Genomic DNA, 14265 nt, shown 5'->3' with positions numbered 1-14265 from the left:
CTGGTGACTGTTACTCCTTTTTATTTTACTGACACGCTAACCATGAAAACCAGCATCTACAAATAGACGTTACTCACCTCATCTATGGCTATCTCGTCACTCTTGGTTTATTTTGACGTTCTGCTTACTGTCATAGACTTACAGTAAGTAGTCCACAGATGTTCTCCAGAGTGATGGAATGAGAATGTGAGAATGTGTTTTTGTTGTTGTTGTTGTGTGTCTCCATCTCTCTATCGCTCTCTAGAGACGAGGGTTCCTGTCCTGGGGGCCTGAGAGAATCCCAAAGAGCAGAGAGCTAATCCCCAGCCTGGTTGGCACAAACAGACCTCTGGTGGACAGCCAAGCCCCAAGCCCCCCCTTAAGCCCCACTCTGGGACTGAAGAGTGGAGACTGGTGAGAGCCTGGAGGGGAGCTGTTGTTGTTGGACGATGAGGTAAGGAGAAGGAGAACCCTTCTGCCCTGGGTTCTGTGTTTAATCCCATGGCTTTACCCATGAATCAGTGGAGTGATGTTATTGCTGCTGATTGCATCATCCACATCCACAGATGCCGAGAGGGCTGGATGTGGGGTCATGATGTTATTATAGAGCAGTGATCATTAACTAGATTCAGCCGCTGGCCAAATTCTTCTTGAGCGGATGTTCAGGGGGTCGGAAAATAATTACAAATCATTTGGAAACTGCAAATTGACCGTTAGACGCACAAACAGATATAATATTTGATTAACAATCATTTCAAACCTTGCTTACATTTGTAAATAATCACGTATCTCTCTATTATGCGTGGGAATAGTTGGGAACAGATTTCCACAATTAAAATCAGATGGAGCTGATTTCTTGGTGTTTTTACAGTCTTTTATGTCCAACAATGAAAATTCAGCAATTTAAAAAATAATACTAATAATACGATTTATTTGGGGGCCAAATAAAACCACCCACAGGCCAAACTCTATAAAACCCTGTTATAGYAGAAGGGTGATCTGATGATCTCTATACCTCTCCATAATCCATTAACATGGCGCCGGAGGGGAGGGCTGCCYTCTTATCGGCTCTTAACCAACCATGCTATTTTGTTTGTTTTTTCACGTTGTTCGTAATTTGCTTTGTACATGATGTTGCTGCTACTGTCTCTGATGACAGAAAATTGCCTCTGGACATCAGAACTGCGAGTATTCACCTCAAACTGGACGAAGAGATCTTCTTCAATGAGTTGGACGGGAGGGATATAATACAGACACCCGACCAGGCCCAGATCCCCGTTATTCGCTGGAGGAGGAAGTGAAGATTTTGCGGAAAGAGATCAGGGTGCCTTGTGAGGATCAGACAACGAGTGGCTAAACTGACCTTGCCCTCCGTCCTGCTAGCTAATGTTCAATAGCTGGAAAATAAATMGGACGAACTGAAAGCACGTTTATCCTACCAACGGGACATTAAAAACTGTAATATCTTATGTTTTACCYAGTCGTTGCTGAACAACGACATTAAGAACATACAGCTGTCGGGTTATACACTTTATCAGCAGGACAGAACAGCAGCCTCTGGTAAGACACGGGGCAGGGGCCTATACATTTATGTAAACAACAGCTGGTGCACGATATCTAAGGAAGTCTCGAGGTTTTGCTCGCCTGAGGTAGAGTATCTTATGATAAGCTGTAGACCACACCATCTACCTAGAGAGTTTACATCTGTATTTTTCATAGCTGTCTACACACCACCACAGACAGATGCTGGCACTAAAACCGCACTCAATGAGRTGTATAGCGCCATAATCAAACAGGAAAATGCTCGTCCAGAGACAGCACTCCTAGTGGCCGGGGACTTTAATTCAGGGAAACTTAAATCAGTTTTACCTAATTTCTATCAGCATGTTAAATGTGCAACCAGAGGGAAAAGAATTCTAACCCACCTTTACTTCACACACAGAGACGCATACAAAGCTCTCCCCCGCCCTCCATTTGGCAAATCTGACCTTAATTCTATCCTCCTGATTCCTGCTTATCAGTCGATAAAAAAGTTGTCAGATGAAGCAGATGCTAAACTACAGGACTGTTTTGCTAGCACAGACTGGAATATGTTCCGGGATTCTTCCGATAGCATTGAGGAGTACACCACATCAGTCACTGGCTTTATCAATAAGTGCATCGAGTGACTGTACGTACATACCCCAACCAGAAGCCATGGATTACAGGCAACATTCGCACCGAGCAAAAGGGTAGCGCTGCCGCATTCAAGGAGCGGGACTCTAACCCGGAAGCMTATAAGAAATCKCACTATGCCCTCCAACGAACCATCAAACAGGCAAAGCGTCAATACAGGACTAAGACTGAATCATACTACACCGGCTTCGACGCTCGTCAGATGTGGCAGGGCCTGCAAACTATTACAGACTACAAAGGGAAGCACAGCTAAATTACTTCTATGCTCGCTTCGAGGCAAGTAACACTGAAACATGCATGAGAGCGTCAGCTGTTCCGGACGACTGTGTAATCACTCTCTCCGCAGCCGATGTGAGTAAGACCTTTAAACAGGTCAACATTCACAAGGCTGCAGGGCCAGATGGATTACCAGGACGTGTACTCCGAGCATGCGCCTACCAACTGGCAAGTGTCTTCACTGACATTTTCAACTTCTCCCTGTCTGAGTCTGTAATACCAACATGTTTCAAGCAGACCACCTGTGGCCAAGAACACTAAGGTAACCTGCCTAAATGACTACCAACCCGTAGCACTCACGTCAGTAGCCATGAAGTGCTTTGAAAGGCTGGTTATGGCTCACATCAACASCATTATCCCAGAAACGGTAGACCCACTCCAATTTGCATACCGCACCACCAAATCCACAGATGATGCAATCTCTATTGCACTCCACACTGCCCTTTCACACCTGGACAAAAGGAACACCTATGTGAGAATGCTATTAATTGACTACAGCTCAGCATTCAACACCATAGTGCCCTCAAAGCGCATCGCTAAGGACCCTGGGACTAAACTCCTCCCTGTGCAACTGGATCCTGGACTTCCTGACGGGCCACCCCCAGGTGGTAAGAGTAGGTAACAACACATCCGCCACACTGATCCTCAACACGGGGTCCCCTCAGGGGTGTGCGCTCAGTCCCCTCCTGTACTCCCTGTTCACTCATGACTGCACAGCCAGGCACGACTCCAACACCATAATTACGTTTGCTGATGACACAACAGTGGTAGGCCTGATCACCGATAACAATGAAACAGCCTCGGAAGAGGCCCGAGACCTGATCATGTGGTGCAAGGACAACAACCTCTTCCTCAATGTGAGCAAGACAAAGGAGATGATTGTGGACTACAGGAAAAGGAGGACCCAGCATGCCCCCATTCTCATCGACGGGGCTGTAGTGGAGCACGTTGAGAGCTTCAAGTTCCTTGGCGTTCACATCACCAACAAACTAACATGGTCCAAGCACACCAAGACAGTCGTGAAGAAGGCACAACAAAATCTATTCACCCTCAGGAGACTTGGCATGGGTTCTCAGATTCTCAAAAGCTTTTACAGCTGCACCATCGAGAGCATCCTGACGGGTTGCATCACTGCCTGGTATGGCAACTGCTCGGCCTCCAACCGCAAGTCACTACAGAGGGTAGTGCGTACGGCCCAGTACATCCAGGACCTCTATGCCAGGCGGTGTCAGAGGCCCTAAAAATTGTCAAAGACTCCAGCCACTCATAGACTGTTCTCTCTGCTACCGCAAGGAAAGCGGTCCCAGAGCGCCAAGTCTAGGTCCAAGAGGCTCCTAAATAGCTTCTACCCCCAATCCATAAGACTCCTGAACAGCTAATCAAATGGCTACCCAGACTATTTGCATTGCCCCTCCTAACCCCCCCGCTGCTGCTACGCTCTGTTATTGTCTATGCATAGTCACTTCAATTACTCTACCTACATGTACACATTACCTCGATTATCTCAACACCGGTGCCCCCGCACATTGACTCTGTACCGGTACCCCCTGTATATAGCCCCGCTATTGTTATTTAATGCTGCTCTTTAATCATTTGTTATTCTTATCTCTTACTTTTTTTAGGTGTTTTCTTAAAACTGCATTGTTGGTTAAGGGCTTGTAAGTAAGCATGTGACAAATACAATTTGATTTGATTTGATTTGACATGACCATCTCCCTCTCCAGCCTGAGTTTCCAGTATGGTGACCATGACCAGGTGYTCAAGGGGCAAAATACTAGGGAACATAACATAGGGATCTTATTAGTTAAGAGGAGGTAGCGCTAATTGAAWRCCTGTAATTAAGCACAGGGAGCCCTTAGAGACTTGGAGGATGCATTTTATGGATATTCTATAGTGAAGTTCAATAGGCTACATCTGTCGGTACAAACTATGAGAAATGATGACTTCATTTACTTACATTTTTCTCYCTCCTGCACCTACAAAAATAGCACTACACCACTCCTCACAGCTAAACCTTTTAGAGGACCCCTCTTGATGGCGGATCATTTACTTTTTCGTTTTAAAGTATATTTTCTGCAGTTCTACATGTTGCCATGGGGCAGAGAGAAAATTTAAAATGTTCAGTTTTAAAACTAATTTCCTGCAATTCTACACATTTTGACATGACTTTTGCCATGTTAATGTTGTCTGAGTGAGAGTGACTAACAAAATCAATGGGTGCCCCCTGGAGGTCAGGGACCTTGGGCATTTGCCCTGCGTGTTGGTCGGTATTCGGTCATGATTACTACAAGTTRAGATAGCTGGCTAGACAAATTTACCAATATAAAAATTGTTAGCTGACATTGCTAATTTAATGACTGTTAGTGACTGACATAACAAGAGAAAAATTGCTGATGCACAACCGAATTTTGAAATTGCACCTTGTGTATTCTACTATTCTAACTCTCAACAGTAAGTTGAGACCCCGACTGGGTCGGGGCCCCCTAGCGGCCTGGGGCCCTAAGCGACCGCTTATGTCGCTTATGCCTGGTGCCGGCCCTGCACATGGGGCTGACTAACTGACCTGGGGACAGGGGGAAGGACAGGAAGGGCACTCAGGGTCAGCACTTATGTAGCTGAGTGGTGGATTGCTTTTATAACAACCTTTCTCTGACTAGTACTATTCATCTTCTGCTACTGTACAGATTGGTAATAAGCCTCCTAACCTGCCCCCATTGTTAGATCAGCAGAGGAGGAGAGATGAATAGAATTTCTCTTTAGATGGTTTAGCCTGTACTGATAATCTCTAGCTTGCATGGTGATGTTGTTGATGAATGTCCAAGGGTTCCTACCAGCGAGAGCTGCTCATTGGACAGACAGGGAAGAAAGACACTGCCATCTGCTGGACGGTCAACCGCAGACACCGTACTCAGGACTCATCACTAGCAGGCAGGATGATTATCACTCGTTTCCCCTTTCCCCAAAACTTGAGTTACTGTAATACAGACCTTTCCTCAGCTTTACATTGTTCACACTCCTAGAGACAGGATCTCGTACTGTCTTGCYTGATTGCAAAATATTGATCGGCATCGCACAGGCGTTGACCAACTATTTTCATAAATCTCTCTGTTGCGTCTCTCTTGAGTCAGTCATGCAGAGTTGATTCTCTGTTTAATTCTCTGCTGAACATCCTTCCCCTACGCTTCTGCTACAAATATGCTCCATGCAAAGGTAGCAACACAGCCACTCACACACCTACGGAACCCACACAGAGCTCCCCAGTGGTCCCGTAGTCTTTGTTCTCTGTAGGTCTGTCCCTGTGCTGTGATTCAGAGTGTGTTGTGCTGCTACGGGAGGCCTGATTAGAGTAGTACAAGCCTAGCTAGYCTTGTTTATCGATGCACAGGGCTCAGGTCAACGCCGGAGGACTGTCAGCTATACTCAGCGGCACAGTCAATCACTGGCCAGGGAGACTGGACAATGGCTTCTCAATGCTTCTTTGTCACACACACACGTACAGTATGCACTGACACCCCCCCCCCCCCCCCCCCCCCCTTCATCATACAAACAAACAGGAGGAACAGTCTCCTTCTCAAGAAATTAGATATCCAAATGTTACACAGTACAGCTTACTTGTGGAAAATATACACTCTGTTCTGAGCCGGAGGACACCCTAATACACATGTCTTTGTCACCACAGTTGTCTGTGGTTCTGCTTCTTTACCTGGCTGGCTGCAGCTGGTATTGGTTAACAGACACTCACAGGGRTTGGTGGAGATCATTTGGGACTTGTGCTCAGCCAGCCCATGCACCAATCAATAGCTGGGGACACTCCTGAGAGGAACCATTCAGCTATCTCTCTGGCCTGGCCTCATCACATCACCTGCTCTCTTCCAAAAGCCACAGCTGGCTGATGGCTCAGCCTGCCTGCCTGGTGTCTGACTGATTTTTGTAAGTGATTTGGCCAAGGTGCCACTGTAATAAGAAGCAGGGGATGGTTGCCTAGTACAGGCCATCCCTCCCTTTCCACTCCCTCTCTCCTCTGTCCTCCCTCCCTCCTGTTGTGTCTCTCAGCATTAGCGTGCTGGGGTGGTGAGGTCACGGGGACTGTGTTGGTAATGAGAAGCCTGGATCCTCACTCCAAACAAGCTGTTATTTATTTCCCCTCTGATTCACCACAGACACAGAGAAAGCAGCCAAGCACTGGATATCTGTACATCTTTGTTTGCTTGTGCGTGTGTGCGTGCGTCCGTGCGTGTGAGTGTGCGGCGTGCGCACGTGCGCACATCACATGTATGTCTGTGTGTGTGAGCATGTGTGCAAGAGAGAGTGAGTGGAGCAGATTCCTTTGGAAAATATGAATAATGAGAAGATGAATATGGCAAGATGTGCTTTAAAAACGTCAGTTACAATCACAGAGAAGGTCCTGCACCTTCATTCAATTATCATCACAATCTACTGTAATTTCAGACGGAAGCCTTGARTTATTCATCATGCATAACTTAACCATCGCTCCTGGAGATGGAAAAAAGTAATATAAAGCATCCCTACTAACTAATTCACAGTATACAATATATAATGGATATCCATATACTGCTGCCACAAAGCAGTGCATGGCAATCTGTCCTCAATACATGGGATGAGACCTCGGGAGTCATCTGTGTTACATTATATCCTGATGTAAAATATGAACAGTGAGGTCACAGGCTTACAATTGCATTTTGAAATGGGTGTGTGACTGAGGAAATATATTGGTTTAAATGTGCTGGGAAATGGAAAAACATCTCATTGCAATCCAGGTCTCTCTCTCTCTGTGTGTGTGTGTGTGTGCGATTGTGTGTGTGTGTGTGTGGTGTGTGTGTGTGTGTGTGTGTGTGTGTGTTGTGTGTGTGTGTGTGTGTGTGTGTGTGTGTGTGTGTGTGTGTGTGTTGTGTGTGTGTGTGTGTGTGTGTGTGTGTGTGTGTGGTGTGTGTGTGTGTGTGTGTGTGTGTGGTGTGTGTGTTGTGGTGTGTGGGTTGTGCGTGCGTGCGTGCGTGCGTGCGGAGTCTATGTTTCTGTTTGTGTATACTTCTCCTTGAGATTGCAAACAATGTGTCGGTGGTGGAATGTATCAGTGTTCTGATCTCCACAGAGAATTACCAGGAGAATCAGCCAGCAACCTGATTACTGCCCTGTGGATGTGGTGATATGGTGGGCTTCCACTCACTCGAGATTTGACAGGTGTGTCCTCTCCTTCACACTGACACACACACACGCACACACACAAGAAATGTGTGTGAAACGTAAGAAGTTACTCTGCATTGATTTAAACCAGTCTCCTCCATGTTTCATCTCCAGCAGTGAGCACAGCAGGGTTTAGATCTAACAGTTTTCATATGCACTACGAGACAGAGTTCACCAGCCAGCTTTAATATGAAAATCTTATGATGTTGTGCGACCTCTTCTATGTATTATTCTAATTTGCTTTTCAATAACTGCAGTGTGACATGTTGTTTGGCGAGAGATAATGCCTGTCATAATGCGATAACAGAGAATGAAGAATTCTCCTTCCCCCCCCCGTTTCCCATATGAGTCCTGCCACTTACAGCCAGAGCAGCTTTTTAAACCACAACCACACAGGGATTAACAGTGGCACTGCTCTGTATGTTCCTACATTCATAATTGACATGTCTTCAATTAGTGACAAATGCGTGATGGGGTTTTGTGCTTGCCTAATTTGCATACGCCTTTGAAATAGTAAAGGACCATAGGTGCGTGTGTGTGTGTGCGGGTGTGTGTGTGTGGTCCAGCAGTGATGGGTGTGTGCAGTCAATGTTGACATCTCCTCTCCAGCTGTCTTTGTTCAGGTGCTTCGTCCTGTGTGCCCTCATTCTTCCAACCAATAGCCCTCAGAATAATTSCCACAATGGGACTCCAAATGGAGGTTGGGCRCTTAKTGAAATGCCTCTGGGTCCCTGAGCTTCATATGTACACCGGCCTAATTGGAAATGATAACTGCCCTTTGTGAAAACAGGACGAAGGGGAGAAATGCAGTGAGTCACGGAAATTACAGGAGCTGAAAGAGAGGCGTGACAACCAGGCTTATTATTATCTCTCAAGGTCTAATAAAGGACGAGACCAGGCTTAGCAACAGATTGCCTACTCGCTCTCTCTCTCCCCCACACCCCTCTTCTTCTTCCCCCAACTGAAAATCAATGTCATTCGGCACACTTTGCTCTGCTCTGTTCTGCCACCAGGCCTTCCTCTCCTGTCTTTCATCAAATACCTTTTCCGAGGAATAAGACACCTCTCAAATCAATTCACCTTGTGCCCTCTATTCAGCGGTTCGACGATAATCAAAGGGGGGGGGGGGGGGGGGCACTGGATGGGACACACTATCATAAAGCTTAACTCATACACTAGCACGGCGTACTCAACATGGTTGGCCCTGTCCAGGGGTAACTTTGGATGGGGCCACACAGTGTCCCCCGGCCCCCCCCCTGTCTCAGTCCCCAGTGTCTATGCTGCAAAATATATGTGCTAGGGTCAGTCTGTCATATCTGGTATAATTCTCCTGTCCTGGTGTCCTGTGTGATGTTAGATATGCTCCCTCCAATTCTCCTCTCTCTCTCTATCTCTCTCCTCTCTCCTCTCCCCTCTCCTCTTTCTCCTCTCTCTGGACCTGAGCCCAAGGACCATGCATCAGGTCTACCTGTCCTGACGACTGCTGGCTGTCCCCAGTTCACCCGGTCCAGTTTCTGCTGTTCTGCCTGCGGCTATGGAACCCTGTTCACCGTACGTGCTGTTTCGACTCTCTCTTTCTCTCTCTCTCTCTCTACCGCACCTGCTGTCTCGACCTCTGAATGCTCGGCTATGAAAAGCCAACTGACATTTATTCCTGAGATGCTGACCTGTGTTGCACCCTCTATAACCACTGTGATTATTATTTGACCCTGCTGGTCATCTATTAAAGTTTCAACATCTTGAATTCCTATCTGGCACAGCCAGANTCTGGCTGTGCCAGATAGGAATTCAAGATGTTGAAACTTTAATAGATGACCAGCAGGGTCAAATAATAATCACAGTGGTTATAGAGGGTGCAACACAGGTCAGCATCTCAGGAATAAATGTCAGTTGGCTTTTCATAGCCGAGCATTCAGAGGTCGAGACATCTCAATTGCTTGCTGTTTGGGGTTTTAGGCTTGGTATCTGTATAAGCACTTTGTGACAACTGCTGATGTAATAAGGGCTTTATAAAATACATTTGATTGATCGATTGATTGATTAGATTAGAAGATGCTGGATGATTCTTTAGAATCTAAAAATAGAAGAATCCTGACCTATCTGATTTGTCACAAATTCACAATGGTCTTTTTGTTGTGTTCAAGGCAGTGACAATGGTTCACATTAGCTCACCGAGAATCTAGTTTACAAGACAATGGCAATGTTTATTTTTTTAAATCACAATTTCATCACCACAATAGTGTTTTCAAATCTCAGGTCACATGTCAAGACCGTGTGCTGCGGAGAAAAAGTGGAAAACTAAGAAAAATGTCACCCTCTTATGGGAAGGCGATGTTGTTTTGTTCCAATCATTTTTATATTGTGTATTTTTCTAACACATCCACTATAACTTGTTATTCTTGACTCTATTGGACCTTGTCAAGGCCGGCAGAGGTAATTTCATCCGTCTCTTGGGCATTAAAGTTGGAATCCGTAGCAGTGAAACTGCCACGTTCGTTTGCGATATTACAACAGCTAAGACTTTACTTCAAACTATGTACAGACGGACATCCTTGCACGTGCCACCGTTTCATAAACCAAACAATAACTTAAGTGCCGGGGGCGGCCGGTGGTGCTGTTTCTCCTAATGCGGATCTCAGCTTTAGGCCTAGATTCAATCAGATCAACCGTTAACCGGGGATAACAGACACCCGCATAGCAGATGTTTTGGCGGTGTAGGAGGTGGAACTGCATTGGAGTCGTCAAATGGTGAGCAGCTGCTCTTGCGATCATGGTCACGAAGCCACACCCTCCCCACTCTTGTTAGAAATACAGAAAGAGAAAGTGTAGGCTATATAGACATGATTACGCACAAATTGAAAAATCAATCCACTAAATGATGAGGGTTTCTATCAGCCTAATCGAGGTGTAGATTACATATCACATTCCAGTGTTCCAACTTGTAAACAGGGCTGCATGGGCTGCATCTGTTAATGCGACTCCATGCAGCCAATGGRAATGTCCGCTTTAGTTGTAATGCCGGGAGCCACTTGTGGATTTAACAGGTCTAAAGCAGTTCCCCTTCTGACACCATCAAAKCAACCCTAGGCAGATGTTAGCTACAGCGGATCTGATTGAATAGCGGCCTTAAGAAGGACAGTCACCATTGGAAATCCATCATAATTAATTGATCAATATCATCCAGGGAATATAACCTTGTAGGGGGAATCAATTGCCCCGCTCCAGCCTAGGATGAGAATTGACCAACATAATATTGGCCTCTGGACTGCTGAAAGAAAGAAAGAAAGAAAGAAAGAAAGAAAGAAAGAAAGAAAGAAAGAAAGAAAGAAAGAAAGAAAGAAAGAAAGAAAGAAAGAAAGAAAGAAAGAAAGAAAGAAAGAAAGATCATCAAGCAGGGTTGGGCAATTCCAGTCCTCGTGGGCCTGATTGGTGTCACAGTTTTGACCCAGCTAACACACCTGACTCCAATAATCAACTAATCATGATCTTCAGTTCAGATTGTAATTTGATTAATCAGCTGTGTTTGCTAGGGATGGAGAAAACGTGTGACACCAAACAGGCCCCTGAGGACTGGAGTTGCCCAACCCTGATGAGGGGGAAAAAAATAGATAAATGAATTGCTTAAGGCTGAGGGGATTTTTCTAGCTAGCCTGTTCCTCTAGCTATATGCTGTTGCATATAGTAATGACACCCAGTGATGTGAAGGGATGATTTGGGGTGCTGGTTAGGTGATGGGAAGTGGTGGTGGTGTAAAGTACTTTCAAGTACTACTGAAGTATTTTTTTGTATCTGTACTTTACTTTACTATTTCTATTTTTGACAACTTTTACTTGTACTTCACTACATTCCTACAGTTCCTCTGACAACCAAAATAACTTGTTACATTTTGAATGCTTAGCAGGACAGGAAAATGGTCCAATTCACACACTTATCAAGAGAACATCCCTGGTCTTCCCTACTACTTGATCTGGCGGATTCACTAAACATAAATGCTTTGTTTGAGTGTTGGAGTGTACCCCTCGCTCTCCGTAAAAAATAAAAAATAAATTGTGCCGTCTAGTTTGCTTAATATAAGGAATTTGAAATGATTTATACTTATACTTTTAGTACATTTTAGCCATTACATTTACTTTTGATACTTAAGTATATTCAAAACCAAATACTTTTATTCAAGTAGTATTTTACCTGCTGACTTTCACTTTTATTTGAGTTATTTTCTATTAAGGTATCTTTACTTTTACACAAGTATGACAATTGGGTATTTTTCCACCACTGGTCTCGGGTTGCCCCCTGGGAGCAGATTGGTCCTGAAGCAGGAATGGCACACAGAGAGAGAGGGAAAAGGATGTTCCTCTGACCCAGGATGTTTACCCTGATYGAGGGAGCTGGAGGGAACGCGCTCTCTTTCTCTTTCTCTGTGGGCAGCCATCTGTGTGCTTTAATATAATGTTATATGAAGAGCTACTTGAATGTATGCTYATGTGGCCGGTAATCATGGCACTGTTGCTAGGTATGGGAATTGGGATCTAAGATACGTTGCAGTCATTAGTGTTGGGGGGGATGGGGTTAACATTATTCAGTACATACATGACAACAACAAGATAATGGCAAGGATATGGTTATTCTATTGTTGCCTGACAACACTGCCTGTTTATTATCACAACATATCAACTATATACAGTCAAATCAAATCAAATCAGTATACCAAGAGGAACGTAGAGAGGAAAGAGAAGGAGAACAGGGGATAGGTTAGAGGGTAAAGGACGTTGTAATTTGTTCAGGATGATGCACAGTCTCTATCCACGTCAGGGTGGAGAAGTGTGGGAGCTACTGTCCAACTCAGATGGCCAATGGAAACTCAATCAMGGCTTTTGTGCCTGGGCCATTCAAAAAGCCATGCGCACAAAATGAAGGGCTTTAAATGTAATCTCCCAGATAATAGACTCCTGCTGAGTCCTGGCTAGTGGGGATCAATGCAGGGTGGGAACTCCTAGTACCAGAGAGAGACATTCACTTCCTTCATCTGCCAGAGAGACTCTACCTCCAGCTCCTCGTCCATCATTAGTTGACTGGTGGAGAGGGGCTACAATCACTGCCTTTATCCCAGCTCCAGCTCCCTGACCACCTCCTCAACTCTCTGTGTGGATTATGGAATGACTCTCTCTCTCACTAAGTCTCTATGGCATCACCCATAGACACAGACAGATAGAGGACAGTGTATGAAAGAGCCATTCACGCTCCTCATCTGGGAGCTCTGCTAATCAACTAGTGGAAGAGGCCATTTAATCTCCACAAAGCCAGAGATTGTCAGAATGAACTACTCACGGTGATTCCTCTCCACTGGTTTTACCATCTCCACTGGTTTTACATAACTACCTGTATCTACTCTACTATAATACTGTAACTACATCTGAATATGTCCATCCCTCTGCCCTACAGGACTCCAGGGGTAATGYGAGGATGGAACTCATATAGAAGAGTAAAAGGAGTTTGTTATCCACATTCTGCTTCTCTCTGTAGACTAGGGCAATGGCGACATGCATTGACCCAAAGCTGKAAGTCATAGGAGAGGAGAGTATTATCCATGAAAGGGCTTTGGATCTTATGTCCATACAGGATCCTTACCAGCTGCCGTCACCCTCGTCCGTCCACCCCACCTAGCCTGATCTACCTCCACACACAGAGGGCCTCTGTCRCAGACGTCCTTCCACACATAGACTGTTCTCTCTGCTGTTCTCTCTGCAATGGCAAGCGGTACAGGTGCATCAAGTCTGGCACCAACAGGCTCCTGAACAGCTTCCATCCCCAAGSCATAACACTGCTAAATAGCTAACAAAATGGCTACACAGACTATCTGAGTTGACCCTTGGATTTTATTTGTATTTTTGCGCTGTCTCTATGCACACTCACAGGGCCCTACACACTCACACTCAATTCATAATTTGCTCACACACACATAATATGCACATACGTTTATACTGACTCTACACACACACACACACACCCACTCACATACAATCATTATACAAGCTGCTGTTTCTCTGTTGATCATATATCCTGATGCCCAGTCACCCATATACATATCTACTTCTATCACCAGTATCCCTACACATTGTAAATATGATACTGGAACTGGCTGACCCTGTATGTAATATACTTACTTATTTACTTTCTCGTGTTCTTCTTATTTTCTTATTTATTTATTTATTTATTTATTACGTATAAGGCCATACGCAAACAAGAAAATGCTCATCCAGAAGCGGCGCTCCTAGTGGCCATGTACTGTTATAATCTCCACCCGGCACAGCCAGAAGAGGACTGGCCACCCCTCATAGGTTCCTCTCTAGGTTTCTTCCTAGGTTCMGGCCTTTCTAGGGAGTTTTTCCTAGCCACCGTGCTTCTACACCTGCATTGCTTGCTGTTTGGGGTTTTAGGCTGGGTTTCTGTACAGCACTTTGTGACATCAGCTGATGTAAGAAGGGCTTTATAAATACATTTGATTGATAGTGGCCGGGGACATTAATGCAGGCAGACTTAAATCCGTTTGACCTCATTTCTACCAGCATGTCACATGTGCAACCAGAGGGYAAAAAACTCTAGACCACCTTTACTCCACACACAGAGATGCATACA

General features: G+C 45.2%; 1 protein-coding gene across 2 annotated transcripts in view; it reads left to right on the top strand.

Moving 5' to 3' along the window:
* Positions 1-248: 248 nt before the first annotated feature.
* LOC111975064 (cartilage intermediate layer protein 1-like) overlaps positions 249-14265 on the top strand; it is a 48772-nt gene continuing 34755 nt past the window's right edge. Inside the window, exons 1-2 of one of the 2 annotated variants that reach the window (XM_070447299.1) lie at positions 249-433; positions 9076-9183. The gene's annotated coding sequence lies outside the window, so the exon portion shown is untranslated. Of the gene's footprint in view, positions 434-9048; positions 9184-14265 lie in introns of those variants that run through there. The other variant, XM_024147522.2, reaches the window with a different exon arrangement.

This window comes from Salvelinus sp. IW2-2015, linkage group LG15, assembly GCF_002910315.2.
Source record: "Salvelinus sp. IW2-2015 linkage group LG15, ASM291031v2, whole genome shotgun sequence".
In the NCBI taxonomy this organism is placed as follows: Eukaryota; Metazoa; Chordata; class Actinopteri; order Salmoniformes; family Salmonidae; genus Salvelinus; species Salvelinus sp. IW2-2015.
The sequence above is the reverse complement of the archived record's forward strand: the minus strand, read 5'-3'. Positions and strand labels throughout refer to the sequence as shown.